Raw genomic sequence first — 12077 nt, 5'->3', positions numbered from 1 at the left:
CTGGACGACATGGTGGTCTTTTAGAAAATGACACCGGGCCAATAAAATCTTATTTTTTTATCCTTGGACTTTTTAAACACGTAAGCCACTGGGCGCTGCGATTGGTATATGGATGCTCTGAGACAAAACTCATCTGGTGTGTTAATATTTAAATCGATCAGTAGAAAGCCAAATGCTGGCTTAGTGGCATCCTCATAAGCCTCGAGAAAGTAGCGCCACCTTGTGGGGTACATCTGACGGGTCAATATTGATATCTGTTGTTTGTCTCTCGGATTCTTAAACAAAACAACATATTTTGCATTTAATGCTATAGTACGGCTCTGTTTTCCCTGGCAAAAAATATTCTGAACAATATAGATTACGCTCAAATTTCTATGATGAACATATTTTGTGAATGCTAATTCCAACTCATTACTTTTACAGGCAGATTGCATGCGATCATCCACTACAACTAAGTTTATTTATCATGGGGTAACAACGCGTTGTCATTTAGGGAGTCAGGGAAATCTTCTATAAATTTTATACATCTGAATTTTTTCATCAGTTCTGTATAGACAAGTTTCCAAACGGAATAACAACAGAGGATATTTTCTGGTTGGTGAGACATTATTGTTGTTCCCGATTCACAAAAAAAGGATTTTCCACAGTTGCTCTGCCCACTTAAGATACAGGAAAATGGGTGTTGTAAATGAATGTCCATTATTATTATTTATTTATCCATCCATCCATCCATTATCCCACCCGCTATATCCTAACTACAGGGCCATGGGGGTCTGCTGGAGCCAATCCCAGCTAACACAGGGTGCAAGGCAGGAAACAAACCCCAGGCAGGGTGCCAGCCCACCGCAGGGCACACACACACACCAAGCACACACTAGGGACAATTTAGAATCGCCAATGCACCTAAACTGCATGTCTTTGGACTGTGGGAGGAAACCAGAGTACCTGGAGGACACCCACGCAGACACGGGGAGAACATGCAAACTCCACACAGGTTATTTATTTATTTATTATTCTCAGAATCAATAGCCAAAAGGTAACAACACAAAATGTTTAGTTAACACATGCTTGTCATACACAACTTTTTGTGTTTTTTTTTTAATTTTTCTGGTTTCTATATGCCAGCTGCATTTTACCTTTACAATACCAAGATCTTCAAGTTTAATACCTTTATATTGTGAAGACATGTTTATATTTTCTGCATAGTCAAAGACCAGGGGGGTATTTTTCGTACGTGGATTAGTCGTTTAGCCGGATGTAATTGTTGACGATTTGGCCTGATCCTGGATCTGTCAGTTTTTCAAAACTCTTGCTAGACGTTTTGTCATAGCAACACATCCTAATCCTCAAACCTGCTCGGAGCAGGTTTGTTCTACGTAAACAAGGATTAGTTTACACACGTAATCAGTGACGGTGTGTGGAAGTCATCCAGTCATGGCTTCGCCGTTCATGAATGAGCGACCAATTGATATTGATGCGCAAATTATACGAAGAGAATTTCATATAGAGAGGGTTTTGCGCGATCGGCAAGATCCTTTATTGCTCCTGGAGGAAATTCTTTTCGAAAGATACCGCTTTGGCCGAGGGGGAATATTGAACCTCAAAGATTTATTAGCACCTTATATTCGAAGTCAAACTCGGCAAAGTCGGGCTCTCACAACCACACAGACAGTATGCATTGCTTTGAGGTTTTTTACAAGCGGCACTTTTTTATATACTGTAGGCGATGTGGAAAATCTAACTAAAAGTGCAGTTTGCCAGCCAATTCGTAAAGTCTGTCTGGCTCTGAAATATTTCCTTCGGGTTTTCATAGTGTTTCCTGGACACCTGCGTGTGCAGACAATAAAAGAGGCGTTTCATGCCATTGCAGGTAGGTAATACACAGGCTAAAACACCCACAGTTCCATGAAGAATCTCAATCAGCCTAACATTCTCATTACCAGGATTTCCAAATGTAATTGGGGCCCATGGGACTGATCAGAGTGGAGTTTGATCAAACATTATTTGGAAAATGTACCTCTCCTCCTGATGAATAATCAATATCTCGTTGGTCAGACACAGGTTCAAGGGATATGACATTCCCTGCAACTGACCCAACAAAAAAGAAGGCTATATGGAACATACCTATGGCACACATGGAGGACAAATATATGAAATGGCCATCCTTTACCTGAAATGAAGTGACCACTGCATCCTGCCACTGGTTCTGAGGAGGAGCTTCCCCGTGGAATGCCCTCAGAAACAGGGCGATGGCCATTTTGCTGGAGAGCCAACTCTTCTGCAGGGGTTAGGTCTGGACCGCGTGGACCTCCACCTGTTTTTTGCTTGTCTGCCTTCTTATTAGCTTTAAAATTAATGTTTTTTATATTATATATGATTATGTCAACAATTCTTTAAATAGTTATATACCAATATTTACCAATTTGAAGTATATTCTTGTACTTCACTTTAACTTGTTCCCATGTTCTCCTTGTGCTCACGTTTGATCTGGAATTATGACATATTAAATAATAATTAATCTGACACATAGGAAATGAAACGCTGCATTCAGTAAGTACAATGTACACTACTTAGCGTTTAATTTGTCAGCCACTTTTTGCCAGCCATCTTTTCTGGTCTGGTCAGTGTTACCCCTTGTGCATATTAAATCTTGAAATTCTTCATGTCCTTCGATATAAAAGGTCTTGCTCTGCTTGTGTGGAAAAAAATGCGCCCGTTCTTTCGTCATTTTGTTACAGCCTATCAAAGACTTGCTGATCATGTTTTCTAGACTCAATATATATAGGGCTTTTTAATCAGCGGGGGCGCGCACATTCATCTCGGATGATTAGATCCAGCTAAACTAATCTACCACACGGCTGCATTTGAAAAACCGACTTATCCCAGATGAGTTTCACTGGCATTAACTCATCCAAGATGAGGCATCTGATCTCGGATGATTTAAGCGACGTACGGAAAATACCCCCCAGTTCTTTTAAGCTTTCAAAATTCACCTTTTCACAGTTCTTAACATTTAATGTTATACCTTTAACTTTTAGACAAGTTTCACCGCTGGATAACTTGCAGCCATAACTTTTGGGCCCACTGCTTACAAATTTTGTGATGTGTTCATTCGTTGGTAACTCACTTGTTAATTCTCCTAAATAACACCCGTGTTCTGGTTCCCATTCGTTTTCACTGGAAATATAAAGAATTTAATCCCTGTCATAGCATAGTATTCTTTCGTTCAGTTTATTTAAAAGATTATACAACTCTAATCTTGTACAAGCTATGGTAAAACTCGCAATAAATATGTTTACATTGGATGGTGTGCTGTATCGATCTTTATCGTATGTCCAAGTCACACACGCACATTCATCATCAATAAAATCACAAGTAGATACCTCATAGTTTGGAGCAAATAATAATTCAAACAGTTTTTCTGGATCTGTAACTAAAGATGTGTGTGGCAAATTAGGTCTTTGTGCAAAATTACCCCATTGGAATTTAAAGAGTTTTACAATTTGCCTTCTGGACAGATTTTTTTTAATTAGCTGCTCGCTTAATTGTACACCTTCCTTTTCATAAAACATGGTTACATACTGTTTACGCTCTTCTGTGTTTAGACAGGTCTGAGGCTAACCCGAAGATTTTTGCTTAGCTTTTAAATGGGCATTAATACACTCTGAAAAACTTTGTTCAAAATGCCATATCTCATATATGCTTTCAATTTTGTACCCCTGCTGAATAGCTGCAAACAATTCCAGGGTCGTCCAGAGTAAGAGCTCTTTCCTAGTGAGAGTGTGTGCATGGACTCTGCTGCTGTGTTACAACACAAGTGTGGCAAAGCGTAAAGTATAATTTTTTGTTTATTTTGCATGGCAAAACAGGGAATAGAAGATTTCTGGGTGGATACACCATCACCTAGGCTAATCCGAAATACGTTTCTAACGGTTCAAAATCCTTATAAATTATTTTTGGGTGACCGATTGGATATCTTTTGGTTTTATTCACATAAGGATATAAACTCGTGAAATCATAGTAATGGATTTTTTCTCCAGCACACACCTTGTAATATAAACGTGCTGCATTTGTTCTACCGCCAAAGAGAGATTCCCTAGGGTTCAAAGCCTCAGAGAGACGTGCTGTTTTCAGGAAATTCTGCACACAGATGTTTTCACGAACCAGGCACCGCCAATTATGTTCCCAGATTTGATGTACCTGAAAACCCTGCATTTTTACGTAGTGAACTTTTTCCATAGTTCTTGAATAAAGCGAACCGAATATCGTGTTTGTAACACTATTCCATGATTTTTCACTGTAACATATATTACAACCATGGTAAAAGCATCCATTAAAGCCATTTTTATACCATTAATTTCTGCATACCCATCTAGATAATATTCTCCAATACGCATTTCACCTCCGGGTTTCGGCACAAATGTCTATTTTTTTCTTTAGACTCTAAATACATGAGCCATTGATTGGACGGAGTCGAATATATCTTTTGTTGGCGATGATAACTGTCTTGTAATGGCAAAGCTATGGTTTGCTCACGCAAAAATGTAAGTCTAAACATAGCCATACAAATGCTCACTAAAGTAACATGTTGAAAAGGATCAATAGACAATATTTTGTATTTCACCTGAAACTGCTCGTCTAAATACATGCGTGTCATTTTAGTTATCTCTATAATCTCTTGCCTGAACAAGATACAAGCTGACCTTAGAATCTCTACATCTAAGCGACCAGTACATTTTTAATTCCTTTCCACACCATAAAATTGTACAGCAGGTCTAGGCCCACATAATTTTGATTTTCAACATTGTTAAAAAAATGAGGACAGTACCCTTTTCCCCCTTTAAAACCTAATTTTGATGCTAAAAAGTTCAAAGAGTCTATGAATCTGATGTTTAAACCTTTCACAGTTAGCGACATGATTTTTCCACCAAGAGTTAACAAATCAATTTTCATTTTTTCTTTTATTAATTGTCTAATTACAAAATAACTGTCATAGGATTTTGCATTGTGTGCAATAAAAGTGTAATTCTTAAACTTTATATGTATAAACATTGATATAAATCTTTCAACACAATCATTTCCGGGAAATTCCCAGCTCGTGTTACGATCCATGTGTAAAGCGTAAATGTAATTCGGTTTGTGTATACCGACATTCAAAGTCATAAAAAATATATTTTTTTGACACCGGACTCTTTAATAACGGTTGCATATAACATAGGTGATTGTCACAATTGTCACAATTGTTTCTTTACAAGAGATAATCAATTTAAGAAACTGAGAGAAGCCCGTGCAGGCTTTTTAAGAAGGCGGAGTACCGCTCGAGAGGCATATTACGCGACAGAGCCGGCTAGAAGGGAAAGGAGGAATTTGAAGGTAATCTGTCTATGTTTCTTATGGGTTTTCCCAGGGGCGTCTGTAACTTCTGGGGGTGCGATCAGCTTCGCAGCTCACAGTATATAACACTGGCAGTAAGCACAGTATTTTTTTATCTCGCAGGATTGTTTGTTTTTGTTCTTTCTCGTGGCATTCGTTTGATTGACAGATGATTTTGCAAATCGGACATCTAATCAAACAGCCTTTTACTTCAAAGCAAGAAGCATCATGGCACACCCTGCACATATTCACACAAGCATGACTATCTTTGTGAGAATAAGCTGCGTGGCAGATTTCACAATAATAATTAGCCCCTACAAATTTTTTCACGTCTAAAATGCCAAAATAATGTTCACTGTGTAATAGAACAAAAATCACTTTAGAGTTTGGCCGAGTAGGACCAGTTGTGAAGTATTTCCACGTACAAGCTCCCAGATCCCGACAGGGCCTCAATAGCCCACACACGCCCATCCTTTTTCTATACCGTTTGCACATTGTGAGGCCCTTGGTTAGCAAAGGTCTTATCTCTAGGGTGCAATTGAGCTCAAAGCAAGGAACAGCGACGCTGGACAGAACAGAGGCCCCATGTGAGGCCCTTGGTCAGCAAAGGTCTTATCGCTAGGGTGCATTGAGCTGTAAGCAAGGAACAGCGGCCATGGACAGAACAGAGGACCCGATTGCTTGTTGTGTGAACACAAAAATACATACAGCACCCAGATCGGTGTTAACAATGAAAGGATTTGTTAAACAACAAATGTTTTTTTTTTTTTTGTTTTCGTGCCTGTAGTCTGCCGAGGTGTTGTCACAGTTGCTAATAAGGTGGTTGAGACACGTCCTGGTTGCTTTGTGGTGCTGTTATTCGGAGAGGCAGTCATTAATCAAGATTCAAGCAATTTCTCACATGCAGAAAATCATAGTTAAAAAAAATGTAGTGGCTGTATTTTAAAATTAACTTTGTACATACAAATAGCATTATATCCTGTTAGGGAGCAAACTAGTAGATTTTTTCACTAATTATACACAAATATATAATATACAAATCTTACCGGGCGTTTCGTTGCTAATTCTATGTCGATCGGAAAGGTGTGCATCAATTTCATCTGAATCTAAGAAGTGAGCCATAATGATCCAGGAATGCAAAATGCATTAAAATATTTAATGTGTAATTCCATCCAAGTTGTTTATGTATAATAGACCAATAACCATCTAACATGACATAATCAAACATTATCGTTTATTGACACAGGGGTGAAACATAACTGTAAAACAGATGTTATAATTAAATTGCATCATTTATTTTATGAAATCGAGTACCTCTGGCAAGTTCTACCGTTATCACTTATAGACACACGGTGAAACGTATATTACCTTGAATTGCATCATTTCATTCTATGGGTACCTCTAGAATGTTCCAACAAGGCCCCCCAACCAAGTACACGTGTCTTATCTCAAAGAGCAGCAACAGATGTTCAGTGTCCCCCGTGACGAATGCTAATTTTGTAAAGAACACAAGAATTCCATTTTTTCCATTTAGTTTATGGGCTATAATAGAATGACATATCGCAATGCACAATCATAATAATATACACATTTTAAAAGTACATGTCTTACTCTTGCTCTTCTGACCGGACGCAAACCGAAATCTCATGGCTTAGAAAATAACAGCTCTATGCGTGCGCCATCGGCCAATACACCGATTAGCTACACTGCTTCTTTTTTCTTAACACATCCTAGTTAATTTATAAATGGTTGCTATGCACCAAAATAATGCTGTTTTTCTTCTTTTTAAGTCACAAGTTAATCATGCCAGGGATAAAAAGACTAATTAAACATGTACACATCATCATGACTTACATATCCATAAATTTTAACGCGTTGCAGGATTTTATTTATTTATTTACAAAACCGTTTGCCCTAGCATGTCTTACTAACTTCTTGGTGTATCATAAATTAAATTGTGTGTATTAAGAATGACAAGAGCCGGATTGATTTTAATGCAGCATTGTGTAAAGTCTATTGTAGCTTACGTGGTCAGCACCTGTGTAAGAGATATATTAACTGGGTCTTGTTTAACATGCCGTTTGGGTTACGATTCTCAGGATGGGCACACTTGTCTTTTACTAGAATCTGATCCTGAAGAAATGCACCCGTGTGTTTCCAGCATCTGTCAACAGATCAGTTTTTAAAGATTAATACACATGGTGTTTCATATGGTTAAACCCTTGTGTGGATTAAGAATTGTTAAACAGACTAAAATTCATATTCTTAACTGTCTGAAGCAGTTGGTTGCTGAAGTAAACACTTTCAGTTTATACAAAAGATGCACCGTGAAACAAAGCCCAAGATTCACACAGCAACTTTTGAGCTTGTCTCTAATCACCATTACAGTTATTTTTTAAAACCAAAATCGATTTACATAAACCTAAACAAGATGCACTATCCATTCTAAAAAAGACCTGTTTGTGTTATATTTTCTGTTGGCTAACTGTTGTAATTTGTTTTGTTTCTGTTGTCAGAGGAACCAAGACTCAGCAGCTAGAACAAGGAAAACCAGGTCCCTGTCCAGCGTGACACGTAATACAACCTATAGAAGGATTTCTCCTTATGTTATATTTGCTAAAAAAAGATTCATTATGACAATAATTGGTTGCTCAGTTGTCTGGGCTTATGTTTTTAGCTCTGTTGAACATTTAGGGGAAAAATGTACTGAATGTCAAGAGAACAAATACATACCAGATGGACACATTTGTAGTATTTGGTTCACTAAACCAATTATTGCATATAGACATAGCTTATTTACGCTCCAAAGGGCTTGAAAGGATAGACTTGTGTCCTGCGTGCATGCTATGCTAAAAATGTATAATCTCCCTTGTTTTCTTAAATCTATCAAGAGAAATTGGATGATGTTATAGCTGAGTTTGAGCAGAGAGAGATACCCATTGATGCTTACGCACAACTGATTCAGCCTGTGAAGACCAGCTTTTTGTGGTCAGCTCTGTTCCAAACAGAGAAAATAGGCTTGCATAATTTAGTGAAGTACAAATATATAAAACATTTGCTGGCTTAAACACTTTATTTTAGTTGTATTACCAGCTCACTGATGGGTTTGGACCTGGTTTGCAATTTGATTGTGTTCTCATACTTGTATACAATTCTTGTGTTCTGTTTTTTTTTCAAATGGGTTACAGATCTGTATACAAATAAGCTTGTGTGAATATTTTCCTGCTGTTTCTCCTGCTTTAATCATACTTTTTAAACAATTTTAATGTATAGCACACAGTGTGTAACTATGAAAGCAAAGACCACATCTTATTTGCTATGTTTGGAATTTTGCTTCAATAAAACCTGCTGTTTTAAACCACCTTGGTATATTTTTTTCTCTCCTTTATGTATCATTTTATATCAGATGGACGGGGTAGAATCATCAGGTAAAGGATGCAAACTGTGTGTGTCTTTGAATCATTCAATAAAGTTATTGTTTTTAAGACACCTTGGTATCTTCTACTTTATGATTTACTTTATAAAGGGTATGGTTTTGGAAGGTGGATGAGGTAACGGGATGCCCATGGTGTGTTTGGGCTGTACTGCTAGGCTCCTTGGGTGTATAATAGATTCTCTCTAAAGCCTTCTTGTACATCCTCTCTCTGGGTCTGTCACTCACGCTTTCTGTACTCTCTGTACGTACCGGTGCTGTACACACATAGGAACAAGATGCCTGCTCCGCCCCATTGCTAACTTACCTTTTGACACCTTACAGGTCCCCAAAGGTCCGTCTCAAATTACAAAGCTGACCAGCCCATTTTTAGGACCAAGGCCAAGATTGGCTGACCAATTCCTTTTGGACAACTGACAAAAGGTCCGATGCCTGTCAAACATCACCCGACAACGGGTAGAGAGCAGAGTGTGGGAACGCCCATTAACCAGATGGCAACAGGTGGGTACCGGAAATGCCAGGGGGGAGGGACATACACCTGTCAAAATTTGATAAGTATATCCATCCATTTTCCAACCCGCTAAATCTGAACACAGGGTCACGGGGGTCTGCTGGAGCCAATCCCAGCCAACACAGGGCGCAAGGCAGGAACCAATCCTGGGCAGGGCACCAACCCACCGCAGTGGTAAGTATAATGGTGACGTTTTACACTACTCATATTTTTCTATTAAAAATAGTGTAAAATGAGCACTGAGGTTTGGGAATTATCTTGATGGCAGAACATATGAAATTAATATATTCCCTCTAACACTTTATTACATAATTGAGGGGCAGCATAATTCTATGGATGTAGAAGCCAATATTTGTACTGCTTGAATTAGGTTTTTCAATTGATGAGGGGCAGAGATTATAGCTGTCCTTAAACATTTTTCCAGCAAAATAATGAGTTCAGGATCAGCCTGAATTTCATCAGAATTATAAACATGTGATAGATCATCTGCTTCACCATTTTTTAAAATTCCAGGAAAGAAATTGTGAATTTGAAATGGCTAAAGAAAAGTGCTCATCTGGCTTTTAACCATTTAGCTGACTTTAGGTAGATAATATTCTTATGGACTGTATAAACTGAAAAATGAAATTTTGCCTAGACAATATCTCCTTTTACCCAGAGCTAATTTGATTTATAAGTTCTCAATATCCTACATCATAATTCCATTTGTCAGGCACTATGTATTTGAAGAAAAATGCACAAGAATGGGTATGACCAGTATCTAAAAATTTCTGTAAACCTGCCACACCAACATCAACACTAGACATATTCTGCTATTGTTATAAAACAGTTCATTTTTATATTATTATAAACAATATAAAATAAAAAAGTAGATATAATGGACTGAAAGATCAAGATGTCTAAGAATAGAAGCAATTGCGAACAGAGATTTAAGATGTTTTAATGCTTCCATTGTCCATGAAAACATTTTAAGAGATTTCTTGGTCACTGATGGAATGGGCGAGATTATAGTGCTGACATTTTTGATGAACCTTCAAAAGTAATTTGCAAAACCTACATAATCACACAAAGCTTTTCCAGTTTAAAATACCAATTACTGTCCATAACCAACCACCTTTGGGTAGTTTCATTGTGAATTTCACATTTTTCTAGTTTCATTAATAAGTCATTAGCTTATAATTATTTTAACAGTTGTTTCACATAAGAAACATGAGTTTCTTAATTAAAAAAATAAGAATATCATCAATATACACCAAAACAAATGCATAAGAATACCCTTAAGAATAGAAATAACATTGGAGTATTGGTGAATTTCATTTCCCTATAAGTTTTTAAGCAATGTTAAATAATGTCTTCTACTCAACCCCTTCTTGTGTTCTTTTGAAATTGCATGTTTTATGGAGATCCAGTTTGGTGAACACTGTGGATCCCATAACTTGATTAAGTAATGCAGAGATAGAGGTAAATGGATAATTATTCACTTCACAAAATACAATTTTCTTGTTGAAAATGACTAGCGAATATTCAAGTGGACACTCTATCTAGCTATCTTAGGCTGAAGCTGTCCCAACCCTAAAGAGAATTTAGGAATTACTCTAAATTGATAGATGGTTGCAGATTTCAGACATTGACAATACCCAGATCATCCAAACCAGAGTTTAACATTTATTTGCTATTTTTAAAAGTATATTAATATTGTTCCTTCAGTTAAGATGAAAAAAAACGACAGTAAAACAAAATCAGAAGTAATAAAAGACATATTTTACAATATCTATATGATTATACAAGCATAGAATGCAAGGATACAATTAAAAGAAATATGGCATTGAATCTGGATACTTTTTTTGTTTCTTCTGCATCGTACTACCACCAGTCACTCTTCTTTTAAAGGTCATAACAGGCACCATGGCTTAAATGAAAATGTTGAACCTGGGAATTATTATAGAAAAACTGGCTGAACTGTAATAAAATCCTGATAATTAAGGTAATAAGAACCATTCTCACATTCTTGTCAATTAATTATATCACCAGGAAAGCAAGAAGTGTACACAAAGGGCATTTTCATATGCTCTAAGTGAAAACCAATTTCTGTAATGACTGGAATACTCATTTCAATCTATTGCACCTCACTAATGCACTTTTCACTGTGATCTGTCCCTCTGTTCTGTTAATTCAAGAGTAATGTTTAGCAGCATGCTGTTAATTAAGACAAGGCAAAGATGTTACAGTAAATGCCAACATGACACTGTTAACAGGTAATCCGATGTCCAGCTGAGCAAACTGAGGAGAAACACAAAACAAAAACGAGACAAGATGCAGATTATTTAAACTGGGTATTGATTTTGTTCCACTTTTCACTGCAACAGTATTTAGACCTGAGGATCATCTCCACTTAGTACCTTACTATCTAGGATGGTCTTGATCTGCAGCTAATAAAGAACTATCTTAGAAACACTGCCACTGACCCATTGTGTCTTCAGATTTACTTTAGTACAAAAGTTTCGGAGCCATGAATTGAAAGTTCAGCATCAATACTCTTTCAGACTCTTTCAGACAGAAGTAATATTTTAAATCAGAAACATTTTCTACTTTAATTTGTACATATGACTTCTAAAACTGAAATTTATATAGTCAAGAGAATAAAGTCCAATAACACTGTGAAGGTCCCTTTTGGTATTTCTGCTCCTCCTCCATGTACTTACGATTATTTGATTTGGAGAGATAAACCGTGCTAAGTCATAACCTCTTATGGTTTTATAC

This window comes from Erpetoichthys calabaricus, chromosome 10, assembly GCF_900747795.2.
Source record: "Erpetoichthys calabaricus chromosome 10, fErpCal1.3, whole genome shotgun sequence".
NCBI classification, from domain to species: Eukaryota; Metazoa; Chordata; class Cladistia; order Polypteriformes; family Polypteridae; genus Erpetoichthys; species Erpetoichthys calabaricus.
This window is presented reverse-complemented; position numbering follows the sequence as displayed.